At 40.7% G+C, this 14887-nt stretch overlaps 1 protein-coding gene across 1 annotated transcript in view; it reads left to right on the top strand.

Moving 5' to 3' along the window:
* Window positions 1-14887, top strand: part of cacna1ha (calcium channel, voltage-dependent, T type, alpha 1H subunit a) — a 252931-nt gene that overhangs the window by 230059 nt on the left and 7985 nt on the right. The gene's annotated exons all lie outside the window — the stretch shown is intronic.

Genomic DNA, 14887 nt, shown 5'->3' with positions numbered 1-14887 from the left:
CTTTGTAATTTCTTGCGGCCTTGGACAGAGCAGGAGCTGTACCAAGCTGTGATACAACCAGAAAGAATGCTTTCTATGGTGCATCTGTAAGAGTTGGTGAGAGTCGCAGCTGACATGTCAAATTTCCTTAGCACTTTAAGCTAACAAAGTCCTTGAAATTTAGTTCCAGTTGTATTGTGGGAAATATGGCAATGTTTTTGCATGATGTGGGTGTGCCGGCGTTGGACTGGCGTAAACACAGTAAAAAGTCTGACAACACCAGGTTTTAGTCCAACCTATTTATTTGATAATATACTCACTAGCTTTCGGGGTTACCCCCTTCGTCAGGTGAATGGAGAGTTCTGGCCTCAGACAGAGCATATAAAGCACAGACAGTTTAGAGATTACTGATTAAAAATCAGTTTTTAATCAGTAATCTCTAAACTGTCTGTGCTTTATATGCTCTGTCTGAGGCCAGAACTCTCCATTCACCTGACGAAGGGGGTAACCCCGAAAGCTAGTGAGTATATTATCAAATAAATAGGTTGGACTAAAACCTGGTGTTGTCAATGTTTTTGCATACAGCAATTTGATAATGACCAGGTGGTCTATTTTACTGATTGAAGGATGAACATTGACTGGAACACTTTGGATAACTTCCCTGCTGGGATCGTTTATGCATATGGGGCCTTGATGTAATGTCTTAACCAGTGCAGCACTCCCTGAGTACTCATGTTGGCCTACATTTTGTGCTTCCTGGAGTGGAATTTGAACCCACATTCATCTGACTTAGAGGTGTGGATTCAATCACTGAGCCATGGCTAATAACTGCATAATATAACCTAAATGTTGGTCAAGACAAATATTACATCATTTTCAGAGTGCTTCAGCCTCGCTCAAAAAATCATTCTACTTCTTTGTTGATGAATATGAAACTGAACTAGAAATTCAAATTAGAAACCAAGTCAAATCTGAGCTTTTGCTCTTGCCAATAAACTCCAGACGGTATTAAAATAGTGGGATTACCTTTCTCGTATTGGAACATTGGAGCTCACCTAAGCTTCCAGTTGGTGTTACTTTCATCAAGGAAATAGTGATTTTCAAAGTACAGCCCTGCCTGTCAGCTGAGAGAGCCTGGGCCATTTCAGATTATATTCAGTCACTACGCAGATTGAAAATTTCATATGATTCATGTCTGAAGCTTAATGCCAGTGGCTTTATTTCGGTATGATCAAAATGCAGATGGATATGCCACCTAATGTTTCTGGTATAGCATTTTGACATCATTAATAGCAGCGGATGTCATACACCATATAAATATACTTTTGTTGCCCTCTCAAGTAACACCAGAGAAAAGCACTCCAAAATAACACAATGATATTTTCAATTACTATTTATAGTTTCAGATAAAAAAATGCCATAACATAAATTTTACTTCCCAAAAAATAAAATTGAAATCCGAAAAAAGGCTTTCCAATGATTCACTGTGTATGAGTCATTCATCAGTCTATTGATGGGATTTCTTCTTGACTTTCAGCTGAGAGTTTCACCCTTCAATTCGCCCTCCCTCCCTCTTCTGCAGGAACTAAGAGAGAGTAAAGAGGCACCGGACATCACTCAGTGGCAGGACAGCCATATCCTCAATGACATCACTTTGATGCTGGCAAACACCTCTGGCAAAGACTGCTGGCACCAAAATAACTATTCAGATTATTGGGCCATTTCCAGTTCTATAAGTGGGCCATTAGATATCTTAAAAGTTGGCGCTCCTATGTTTTGAATTTATTTATTTTGTATTCATTCGTGGGACATTGGCGTCATTGCCTGGCCTGCATTTATTGCCCATCCCTTGTTGTTCTTGAGAAGGTGGCGGTGCACTGCCTTCTTGAATCGCTGCAGTCCATGTGCTGTGGGTTTGACCCATAATGACGTTAAGGAGGGAATTCCAGGATTTTGACCCAGCAACTGCGCAGGAACGTCCGATATATTTCCAAGTCAGCACAGTGAGTAGCTTAAAGGGGAGCTTGCATTTCTATTTGACATTACGATACTTAGGAACCGTGTATTGTATTTATGATTACATAGGACAGTTTTACAGTTAAAAATGAGAACATTTCACACCAATTCCATATATTTTTTGCTGTATTCAACTTTTAATCCCATATTTCATCGTCCTCATCGCCGTTCATTTTAGTTGGCAAGCAAATAGAGCTTAGATTTCTGCCAAAGTATTGGAGCAGTACAGACGTTGAGAAGTGAAGCACATGATAACTCCCAGTTTTTTTCTTCAATTTTTAGTGATAAAATACTTTGTCATCAGTGCAGTATTCAATTTAGGTTGAGGATTAACAGAGCTGCACCTAACTAAAGTTAAGGTTGATGATTAGCAGAGCTGCATCTAACTAAAGCTAAGACTTAATGTAAAAAAGAACAAGAGCAAGCTTGAAATATTTAGTTCCAATATTTGTGAAATATGTTGGACGCAATCTTCCCAAAATTAAATAGCATAAAGTGTTGAATCAGGCATGAAAAGCTGTGTGAAACTCACCAGTTTCACAGACTCCTTTTCTTGCCTGATTTAATGTGACATAAGACATGGCTACCACCCCTATGGATATGACAGCCCCTCCCCCACCAAACATGGTGGATAAGGTGAACACCTCCCAATTTCCACATGCAGGACTGGATTACTCCCCCACACCCACATGACCCCCCCTCATGAATAAAGGGAACCCTTCAACACCCCACACATAGAAGAAAGCCCCCACCAATGGAGGAAGAAGAAACCTCTCATGCTAGTATTCCATGGAAGTATTAGAAAATTTTTTTTTGAAAAGTTTTTACTCCATCCTTAAAGTTACAAAGCCAATGCTTGGAACAGACCAGGCAAACCCAAATCCACTTCTAACTTACTCCAAAAACCAAATTCAAAATCCAATTGAATCCAATTCAAGGTCCCCATAAGAGAAACAAATGAGAAGCAAGCTGACAAGATGAGGCATTGCTTCCTATCTTGGGTTTGAGCTAATGTTTGACCTTAGCCAAGTACCTCATTGAAGTTCCAGGCTGCATTGCCAGGATGCCATGGAGCAATACTTAAGCATGTCCCTCAATCTCCAGGGGCTACATACACCTCCACCGTCCTGGCATGGTCAGCACAACTGTTTTTCAGATGTTATACCCACCCCCCGCAGTGGGTGGGTGAGGAGGGTGGGATGAAACGTTACGGGCAGACATTACGGTGCCAAACCCAGTAATTGTTAATTTACCTTTCTGGCTATGAACCTGATTGTGTCACTGGAGGGTGGGGGAGGATGTTGAATTGAGATCTCATATAATTCTTGTTTCTGGCTGCTTAGTATCCATTGCAGGATTTGTGCCCATGGCTAACGGGAGTCACCTGTTATCTCTGATTAAATTAATTCACATCATAGCATAGTTAAGATGATATTCTCCACTTCCTGCAGCCTGTTCCTTGGGGCAGCATGGTGGCACAGTGGTTAGCACTGCTGCCTCACAACACCAGGGACCTGGGTTCAATTCCAGCCTCGGGTCACTGTCTATGTGGAGTTTGCAAGTTTTCCCCTTGTCTGCGTGGGTCTCTTCCAGGTGCTCCAGTTTTCTCCCACAGTCCAAAGATGTGTGGGTTAGGTTAATTGGCCGTGCTAAATTGCCCCATAGTGTCCCAAGATGTATTGATCAGGAGTTACAGGGATTGAGGCTGGGTGGGATTGTTGGTGCAGGCTCAATTGGCAACACTGTAGGGATTCTGTGATTCCAGGTTGCGCTGAGCTTAAGCCCTACACCATAAATGTGCTTGTGTTGTACCAGACCATGCCCCATTGCTCTAGTTAAGTACTTAAATAGGCTTCTAAATCTGTTTAACATGACTATCATGCTGTTTCTTGTTTCAATGGGCCTTTTTGCCTAAAAGTGGTTTGGTAATTTGCAAGAATTTGTAACAGTCTGTAATGCAATGTATGCAGTTCACTTCCAGTAAGGCCCTTTGAAGAAGCAATTTTGATTTACAGATTTCACATTATGAAGTGCTAAATGGTTCAGCGAGCAGAGGATTGATCATTGCCTCATGCAGGCTTTGATGTTGTCACGTATGCCTATTATAAAGTCACAATTGCTGATGTTCAATCCCAAATAAACACAAGTGGGTAGGCACTGTGATTGGCCATGTACCCTTAGGCTACAGAGAAGTAAAATCAGCCAGAGTCCTTCAAACTGATTACTGTGCAGTGACCCACTGCTAAATTGTGAGTGACTGTACATCTGCCTCGATAACACTGGGCTAGGATGAGGTGCTTTCCCACAGCTGAATAACCTGAAAAGTCTCACTGTTCTAGCTCACTTATCATCAGGTTATCACAGCCAGAACATAAAACATCGGCAACATGCTAAGACATCTCACTTTGAAGAGATCGTCACAATTTAGTTTCAGTTAAGGGTCTTTCTGTTGAACAAGTCCTGGCAAGGTACCACAGTGGTTAGCACTGCTTCCTCACAGCGCCAGGGATGCAGTTTCAATTCCCGGCTTGGGTCACTGTCTGTGCGGAGTCTGCACATTCTCCCCATGTCAGCATGGGTTTCCTCCAAGTGCTCCATTTTCCTCCCACAGTCCAAAGAGGTGCTGGTTAGATGCATTAGTCATGCTAAATTCTCCCTCAGTGTACCCGATCAGGCGGCAGGGTGTGGCAACTAGGGGACATTCACAGTAACTTCATTAGTGTTAATGTAAGCCTACTTGTGACACTAATAAATGAAACAATCTTAAAAATGAAATCAAAAATTTCAAAATCAACCATTTTTGTTTGCAATTTGCAATCCGGATCCAGATTCAAGTATAGAATTTTTGTGTCCATCATGATTAAATTAGACTAATAACTCTAAAGATATTTAATTGTAAGTTTAAATATTCAATATTATAAATATCATGCAAATTTAAATACAACAAATAAATCAAAAATTTCAAAACCAGCCATTTTTATTGCAATTTGCAGAGATCCTGATTCAAGTATAGAAGTTTTGTGTCCATCAAGATTAAATCAGAGTAGTAACTCTAAAGGTATTTAATTGTAAGTCTAAATATTCAATGTTATAAATATCATGCAAAATTAATATAAGTTATCACTTGTACACCATGATAATATTTTCCTTGTTCATCTACACAAGCCACAATCTATAACTTTAAAAAAAAAGAACCTTCAGGAAAGGCCAACTTAGGCATTGAGTCATGCAGTAACCATGAGAAAGATTTATAGCTATGAATGCATTCAGGCCTAGAAAAAATTCCAAGTAAATAATGCATTTGAGCAGAATGTTTATCTTCTCTTCTAATCAGAAACAACAAATTGCTTAATGTAAATAGCACTTCGTTGATTAATGAAAAATTGACTTTTCACATTGTCTCGCTCATCATGCAAAATTCATTCGAAGGCAGGATCTTTACAGTGGATATCATTTCGGGTTCATCTTGTCATCCAATGTTAATTACATAAATTAAGTATCTACAGATAGCCAAGTAAGCTCAAGTGGCATGTAATGGATTCTAAATTCCAGTGTCATAGTTTCAAGTCTCACACTGAGTTATTCATTTTTGGTTACAACTGCATTCGGGTGTCTTTGGAGAGGGAGCACGCATGTTCACCAGCGTGCTTGGTGGATGCTGCAGTTTCTTTTAAAGATTTAGTTATTGTTACAGTGGTGGTGTAGAGTTTAGAGCTATACATCTGCAAGATCTCACTTTGTGAACAGATCGAAAACTGGGTAAAGATTTACTTCTGGTCTTCTATTTCACCAGCTGGCTATAAGACGTGTAACATGTTAATAGAGGATGGTTGCCTAAAAGTGAAGGTCGGAAGCTAAACAAAAAACATTTTTTTGTATCTGATAAGCCATGATAGTGTGAATAGTGGAGCAGGCTCGATGAGTTGAATGGCCTACTCTTGTTGTTATGTTTCTAAGACACAAGATTACAATATGGGTAGATTTTGTGTAGAGTGTAAGTTGTCAAGGTATGATTACTTGACAGTGTCCTTTGAACATCGTAACAGTGGAAGAATGAAGTGGATATGTAGACATGGGTTACATTCCCACCATAGAGGAAACCAAGCTTTGGCATTGTCACTTTTGAACAAAAGCAAAATCAGAAACAAAGCATGTCATGAACTAGAAGCCTGTTATTTGGATATGGAGGAATGTATGATTCTTCTATTAGGAATCATGGGTGAAATTTACAAGAAAGATAAATTATTGGATGCCCACAAAACATGGTCAGACTTTGATAGATTTAAAAAGACGGACAGTCATGGAAAAATATATCATAGTCTTTAACAGGCTGTGCAAATGATTGCAGAAATTCAATTTGGAGATCTCTTGTTTAGTGCTGACACTTGATTTATTGGTATATGCTGAGATGCCACATTTGGACAGTTCCTAGTATTAACTGGTATTCAGTTCTCAGAGGAGGCTCCTTTTTGGAGCAGATATCTGCTGCCTCAGAAAAGCTCCTCGGCAAGCAATCATTCCTAGCAGCTTAATGTCACAAATGGAACATTCCATGGTGACACAAAGAGTGAATGACTCATATCCGGTTGTCACTATAAAGAGGAGGTGTAGGCTGAAGGAATAAGGATGGAAGTGCTTTTAGCAGATCTGGACACCACAGCAGATGGCGGGCTTGGAACATTATAGAAATGCCTAGGGAACAGTTACAAGTGCTAAAGGTGTGATTCAAAATATCATTATATAATGAACTATCCAAAATGGAATGGCAGGGTTCTTGAAATGACAATGATACAGAATTCCGAGGCTGAAGGTCGTGATAATGATCAGCATGACGAAATGACCCAAGTGACGAGAAGATTTAGTTCAGCGATGAGTGTAGTAGTTGGGTGTTCATTTAACTATGCAGTGTTAGATAGGAGCAGTGTGTGAAACAATTTAGTTACAATGTTTTCTAGATTCACTTAGTAATGAAGTTCAACATATGGTCATGGAATATGGAAGTTCTACTTGTTTTAGATTCGGGGATGACAGCACACTAAGATCACAAAAAAAGTGGTGATTCATGCAAAATAGCTGGAGTAAGCCACTTTATTAGTACTGATTTATTCTCCAGTGAAATAGCTTTCTATTAAGTAAGCCTTCCATGAAAAATATGCAAATGAAATTGGAATAGAGCATAATAGAGCAATTTTTTTTGGAATGTCAGTGGATCTGATGAGAACGTTATTGTATACCTTAGGTAATTTTGGATTCTCTAATCAGAATGTTAGAGAAATATGAATGACATCAAGTGATGAGAATTAGAGAGAAAAAAGCAAATTTTCTTCAAGCTGTACAGTCAATTTGCTCATCCTTCTGGTCAAAGATTAAAAATCCTGCAAAAGGGTATATGTATGCTAATCAGTATTCAGGCTCATGATAGAATCCCATAGAATCCCTACAGTGCAGAAGGAAGCCATTTGGCCCATCGAGCCTGCACTGTCAACAATCCTACGACAATCAAAGAGATTAGTACAAAATGTGAACTATATAAAATGTATTAGAGGATGCTACCATGTCCTCTAGTAGGCTTTCCATTTGCATGGGGTAGATGCCATGAGTCTAAACGTACAAGACAAAGACAGAAATATTTTCACTTTACACATTATAGATATGGGATCCAAATTTAACCTTTATGTAGTAATATGTGGAAAGGATGAAAGGGTAATTGTAGATATAGTCATGAAGAAATGGGTAGGAACTGACCAGGTTTCTGATAATAAGAACATAAGAAATAGGAGCAGGAGTAGGCCATCTAGCCCCTCGAGCCTGCCCCGCCATTCAATAAGATCATGGCTGACCTGAAGTGGCTCAGTTCCACTTTCCCGCTTTCTCCCCATAACCCTTAATCCCCTTGCCTACCAAAAACCTATCTACCCGTGTCTTAAATATATTTAGCAAGGTAGCCTCCACCACTTCTACGGGCAGAGAATTCCAGAGATTCACCACCCTTTGAGTGAAGAAGTTCCTCCTCAACTCTGTTCTAAACTGCCCCTCCCTTATCTTGAGGCTGTGCCCTCTAGTCCTGTTGTCCTTTCCTCTCAACCTCTACCCTATCCATCCCCTTCATCATCTTATACGTCTCAATAAGATCCCCCCTCATCCTTCTAAACTCCAACGAGTACAAGCCCAGTCTTTTCAGCCTCTCTTCTTAGTTCAACCCCCTCAACTCCGGTATCAGCCTGGTGAACCTCCTCTGCACTCCCTCCAAGGCCAAAATATCCTTGCGCAAGTGCGGTGACCAAAACTGCACACAGTACTCCAGCTGCAGCCTCACCAGTGCCCTGTACAGTTGCAGCAAGATCTCCCTACTTTTATATTCAATCCCCCTCGCTATGAAGGCCAGCATCCCATTTGCCTTCTTGATCACCTGCTGCACCTGTAGGCTGGGTTTTTGCGACTCATGCACAAGGACCCCCAGGTCCCTCTGCACCGTAGCATGCTGCAGCTTTTCGCCCTTTAAATAGTAGTCCCTCTTACTATTATTCCTGCCAAAGTGGATAACCTCACACTTGCCAACATTGTATTCCATCTGCCAGGTCCTCGCCCACTCACTTAGCCTATCTAGATCCCTCTGCAGACTTTCTACACCCTCCGCACAATTTGCTTTTCCACTTATCTTTGTGTCATCAGCAAATTTCGACACCCTACACTCAGCTCCCTCCTCCAGATAAATGCTAAATAGCTGAGGCCCCAGCACCGATCCCTGGGGCACTCCACTCGTCACCAACCGCCAATCCGAATAGCACCCATTGACACCTACTCTCTGCCTCCTATTTGACAGTCAATCATCTATCCACGCTAACACCTTACCCCCAACTCCATGCCCCCTAACCTTCTGTAACAACCTTTTGTGCGGCACCTTATCAGACGCCTTCTGAAAATCAAGAAACACCACATCCACCGGTTCCCCTCCGTCCACCGCACCAGTTACATCCTCATAGAATTCCAGTAAATTCGTCAGACACGACTTCCCCTTAACGAATCCCTGCTGCGTCTGCTCTATCAAACAATTCTTCTCAAGGTGCCTCGCTATTTCTTCTTTGATGACAAATTCAAGCATTTTTCCTACAACAGACGTTAAATTAACTGGCCTATAATTCCCTGCCTTTTGCCTGCTACCCTTTTTAAACAGCAGCGTAACATTAGCCGTTTTCCAATCTTCCGGCACTTCCCCGGAATCCAGCAAGGTTTGGAAAATAATCACTTAGGCATCCACTATCACTTCTGCCATTTCCTTCAGAGCTCTGGGATGCATTCCATCCGGTCCTGGGGACTTGTCCACCATCAGTCCCACTAGTCTATCGAGCACTACCTCTCTAGTGACAGTGATCACATTCAGGCCCTCAACTCCTACCATCCTTCTATCTTTAATACTCGGCAAACTATTCGCGTCCTCCTCCGTGAAGACCGAAGCAAAAAACTTATTTTAGGCCTCAGCCATTTCCTCATCCCTCACCACTAAATCCCCCCTCTCATCCTCTAAGGGTCCAACATTCACCTTAGCCAGCCTCCTCCTCTTTATATATTTATAAAAACTCTTACTATCCTTTTTTATATTTAGTGCTAGTTTAGCTTCATAGTCTATTCTTCCTTTCTTTATCAACTTCTTTGTCATTCTTTGTTGATTTTTAAACCTCTCCCAATCCCCTACTCGCTCACTACTTTTAGCCACTCTAAATGCATCAGCTTTTAATTTAATTTAATACTCTCCCCCATTCTGATAATGGAGGGAATTTGCTAATGATGAGTTCAGAAACATATGTGAAAATGTAAGCATTGTGGTGATGAATGTTTTCTTTATTCTTTCATGGGATGTGGATGTTGCTGGCAAAGCCAACATTTGTTACTCATTTCTAATTGACCGCGAGTGGCTTGCTAGGCCATTTCAAAGGGCAATTAAGAGTCAAACAAATTACTATGGATTTGGAGTCACACGTAAGCAGACAAAGTAAGAATGGCAGATTTCCTTCCCTAAAGGACATTAGTGAATTAGATTTTATGACAATTGATAATAGTTACCATTACAGAGACTAGTTTTCAATTCCATGTTTTATTGATTCAATTTAAATTCCACCAGCTGTGATGGCATTTGAACTTGTGTCCCCAAAGCATCAGCCTGGTCCAATGACATTTTACCACTATGCCATCAACTCCATCGAGGTAATCTGTGAAGGAAATTATGTGGTGATAAGTGAAATGCTGCAGAAAACCTTAGTCAATGAACAAAACTGCAAATTGGCACTTGCACTGGCATGGATGGTTCGTGCAAATAATTTGCTTCAGATGGTTGGAGCAGATAGTCCCTATCAATTGATCTTTGGGAGTAATCCAAAATTACCTTCTGTGCTGGGTAGCTGTGCCCCAGCCTGAGAGGGAACTGTGATTAGCTCCATGTTTTCTGCACATCTCAATACTTTGTGTGTAGGCTTTCATCAAAGCTGAGACTTTGGAGAAAATGCAGAGTTCTGATGCATCGTATAAAACCATCTGAAATAGACTTTAATTCTGGGAATGTGTATTATGAAAGAGAGGCAGTAAGGAGTTTAGGTCCTAGTAAGATAATAAAGTATAATGGTAAGTCAGCAGTTATCCCACATGGTAATCAGACTGGTATGGGCCATTCCTCACCATTAATCAGGATGGATTACAAGCTGTCTGATTCAAAGAAGGCGTTGAGGCAATCTGTACTTTAAATACTTATGTGATTTGTGATGACAATCCTAAGAAACAGAATAAAATAGACCAGGGTTGAATAGTGGCAAGCTGAGTGATCATGATGCCAGAACAGAGGTATTCCATCCAAAGGCCAACTGCTTAAAGTGGATACTCGGGTGAAATATTCCAGAAGGGTATTAAAAACAATTCAGAGAAGTCTTGCTCACTGATTCCTAGGAGGAAGGCATTATCTTTTGAGGAAAGGTTTAGAGGTTGGGCCTGTACCCATTGGAGTTTAGAAGAATGAGAGGTGATCTTATTGAAACATATAAAATCCTGTGGAGGAGAATTCCACAGACCTGAGGAAACATGACAGGGTGAATGCTAAGAGGGTATTTCCCCTTGTGGAGGATTCTAGAACTACAGGACATAGTGTAAAAATTGGTGTCTCCCATTTAGGACTGAGACAAAGTTTTTTTTGTGTCAGAGGGCCATTTGTTTGTGGAATTCTCTTCCACAGCAAACAGTGGAGGCTGGGTCATTGAAAGCTGAGTTATATAGAATGCTGACCTACAAAGGAGTCAAAGGTTGTGAGGGAAGGACAGGAAGTTGGAGTTTAGACCACAGTCAGATTAGCTATGACCTTATCGAAAGGTTAAACTTGCTTGAGGGGTCGAATGGTCTATTCCTGCTCCTAATTATTGTGTTCCATGAATGGAGGGATGCAACATTGTGGGACATGCACGAAAAGCTATTGGCAAGCTTAAATATTGGGTATCTATTGAAGATGATGGTCAAGAAATAAAGTCCATGGACTGGTAGATTGGAAAGTAGGAAAGTACTATGAGGTCTAACAGTGGGACTGAGAATGACTTTTGAATTAGAAAACAACCTGAGTAAAGAATCTTTCAACATGCGAGAGAGATCTCATAGCAGAGTCTCAGAAGACTTAAAAGTGCAAGTACAGGCCACTGCTTGAACAGATTACACAATGAAAGGAGGGTGGCAGAACAGTCTCGAAATAGGATCAGAAGCAGAAGTCTTCGTGACCATTTTTGGCAATAATCTGGAAGGAAAGCAAAAGGAATTAGACACTTGGAAGGAATTTGGAAATTATTGTGAAATGCCAGATAGGGACAGTCGGCCTTATTGTATAGATGGATTTGCATGGAAGAGGTCTCGCAGGTGGGACTTCTAAGTGAAGCTAGTTCCCAGAGGTTTTGATAAGTGATTGGGCAATACAGATTTTAAAGCAGACCCTCCCAAACAGAAAGTCCTACGAATTGGTTCGGCCGTCCACTCAGCATATATTTCAACAATCTCAGTCAGAAAGGCCTTCAAAATTCTGTTGTTCCCACAGAGGATTTCAGTTCCTCCTTTTCTACAATTTAATTTGATCTTCAGCCAACAGAACGCACAACCAGCTTGATTTCCACAGGCAAAGAACTATAGAACCATAAAATCCCTACAGTGAAGAGGGAGGCCAATTCAGCCCATCGAACCTGCACTAACAACAATCCCACCTAAGTCCTATTCCTGTAACCCCACATGTTCACCTGTTGATCCCCCTGACACTAAGGGGCAATTTAGCATGGCCAGTCAACCTAACCAGCACACCTTCGGAGTGTGGGAGGAAACCGGAGACCTGGACAGCAGAGGAATATGCAAACTCCACACGGACAGACATCCAAGGCTGGAATCAAATCTGGGTCACTGGTGCGGTGTTAACCGCTGTGCCACCCTGCTTGATCACCATATTGGTCTTCACCAAAAATGGCACATGTCTGCAGAACCTCTTCAGCTCTGTTTACGATCATCCAATGGTGTAGGTCACCTAATGTTACCTTCAAGTAACTGGAAAAGCTACAGCAACCACATTTTTGCTTACTTTCAGATTCTGTATCTAGCTTCTGTCTTCTTCAGCTTGCCTATTTTGTATCATTCAACTCTGCTGATTCAGTGTCCTATATAGTTTCAACCAGAAGTTTTTGTCTCCAATCTCAATTTTAGTCTTAATTTCTTTAGCAAGTGGGAAGGTTGCTTTTCTCTTTCAGTTTCACTTTTCAATTGGATTCCCATCTCGAAAATTCAAACTTTGTAGCCCTGGATTCCATCATAAATGTTCCTTGTGGGATAATCTTCTCTCAGCAAAATATGACTGAAAAAAGATTAAGGATTAACCTTGCCAACATGAAACAAAATGAATTTTAGGAAAAAACAAATATCCACAATTAAATAGGTTGATGCAAGTCACCTATTATTTAATTGTTTTATGAAAAAAAGTGTTTGCATCAAAAGATTGCTGAGGGATTTTCGAAGAGCACATCTTGTAATGTGTTGCATTACAGAGAATATGGAAAATCAGTTTTTACTTCTTTGACTTGTTTTAAAATATTGTTTATGAAAATTATTTAAGTTTATTTAAAGAAAAAGAGAACCTGTTAATTACAGAAGTTAATTTTAGGGAGCAAATTTTCCTGTTCTCCTGCCACAGGAATCGTAGTAGGTGAGAGGCGGAGCGTGGAACGGTCCAATGACCTCAGGTGGGATTTTCCAGTTTTGGGGTGAGCACAGTTGGAAAACTCCGCCCTAGGTGTCTGTGGATGGAGAGCACTTGTGTGACTCTGGTGGCGGGTTGTAAAATTAGAAGCTATACATTTCTAATGTCTACTTTGTGGATAAATGTAAAACTGTGTAAAGATTGACTTCTACACCAGAATTTTCCCATCTTGCCCGCCATGGGAATCGTAGCGGGTGGAGCATGGACCATGAAGTGGTCCATTAACCTTGGGCAAGATTTTCTGGTTTTGGGGCAAGCACAGCCGGAAATCCTCCCCGCCCCCGGCCCCCGCCAACCTGGTCTCCGCCATCATCCATTGGTTACAAGACAGTTAAACAATCGAAACACAACCTCTATTCACCAACATGAAGTACAAGGTTAATGCAGCTTTACTGTTTTATAAGCTTTGTGCTGTGTGTTGTTGCATTCCTTTACTTACCCAAACTCCTCATCTAGCTCTGCCAATGGTCGTGTCTTGTCAGGGTGGGTGGACAATGTACTGCTTTGAAAACTTCTGTTGCCTTTTGTTAAAGATATTTTAAGTAACATGTGTATACTTCTGTAATTATGTCTGACAGTGTGGTGTGTCTGTGCTATTTAAGTTGTACTTTGTACAGCATTTAAGTATGGTAAGAGGCTAAAGTTGCAAGCAGCTCTTCTGGATTTATGTTTAATGACGAGTTGTAATAGCATTTCTAAAGAACAGTGAATCCCCAAAATTTAACACTAAGTCTATATTAATGCCAGTTGCAAGAAAATAAAATCTAGCATTTATTGGCGGAAGTTAATGATAAAGCTTGCAATGCCAGATGTCTATTGCAATATTAGGATCTGGGAAATCCTTAGAAAAGAAAGAGGGATTTGGTGTAAAACAAGCTGCTGTTTGCTGTGAGCCAATTTTCCACTACTGGTGTGAACTAATTTCACTTTTGAAACAAAGGATCAGGATCAAACTGAAGCATAAATACCTTAGTGAGAGATTTATCTTCAAACCTTGCCAGTGCAGGAGTTAGTGCTACAGCAAATGTAGATGAGAGAAGATTGCAAGCTTAACATTTGGAGTAGAATCAGAGTTATTCTTAAACCTCATTGTGGCTTGAATGAATGGAGTATTTTGACATTTGTGGCATTAAAGTTTTTTTGCTATGCTTGGTTACATTGGATCAATTACTTAACACACCGCATTAAGGTGGGCTCCATTACTGACATGCTACCTTGCCCATCCAACCCCAAAGGATAATAATGGACCCTTTGGGATCCATGATGCCCAATATGCAATAAGGAGAACTAAAGCAAAATACTGAATGTTAGAAATCTGACATAAAAACAGAAAATGCTGGAACAACTTAGCAGGTCTGGCAGCATTTGTGGAGAGAGAAACGAGAGTTAAGGTTTCAAATCCATGTGACTCTTCAGAGGAAATTTGGACTCAAATGTTAACTCTGTTTCTCTTTCCATACTGAATGCTGAATTGTTCCAGCATTTTCTATTTTTATTGCAATAAGGAGAAAACTGCCCTGTGGTCTTTGTTGGAGACACCATGGCACAGAAGATTGGGATGTTGCTTTTTCATTTTTGGGATTTAGATTAGAAATCCTGACCAGAATAATGGGATCAGGTGTTCCCTTCTGTGAC

This window comes from Carcharhinus amblyrhynchos, chromosome 18, assembly GCF_965287045.1.
Source record: "Carcharhinus amblyrhynchos chromosome 18, sCarAmb.v2.hapA, whole genome shotgun sequence".
NCBI classification, from domain to species: Eukaryota; Metazoa; Chordata; class Chondrichthyes; order Carcharhiniformes; family Carcharhinidae; genus Carcharhinus; species Carcharhinus amblyrhynchos.
This window is presented reverse-complemented; position numbering and strand designations above follow the sequence as displayed.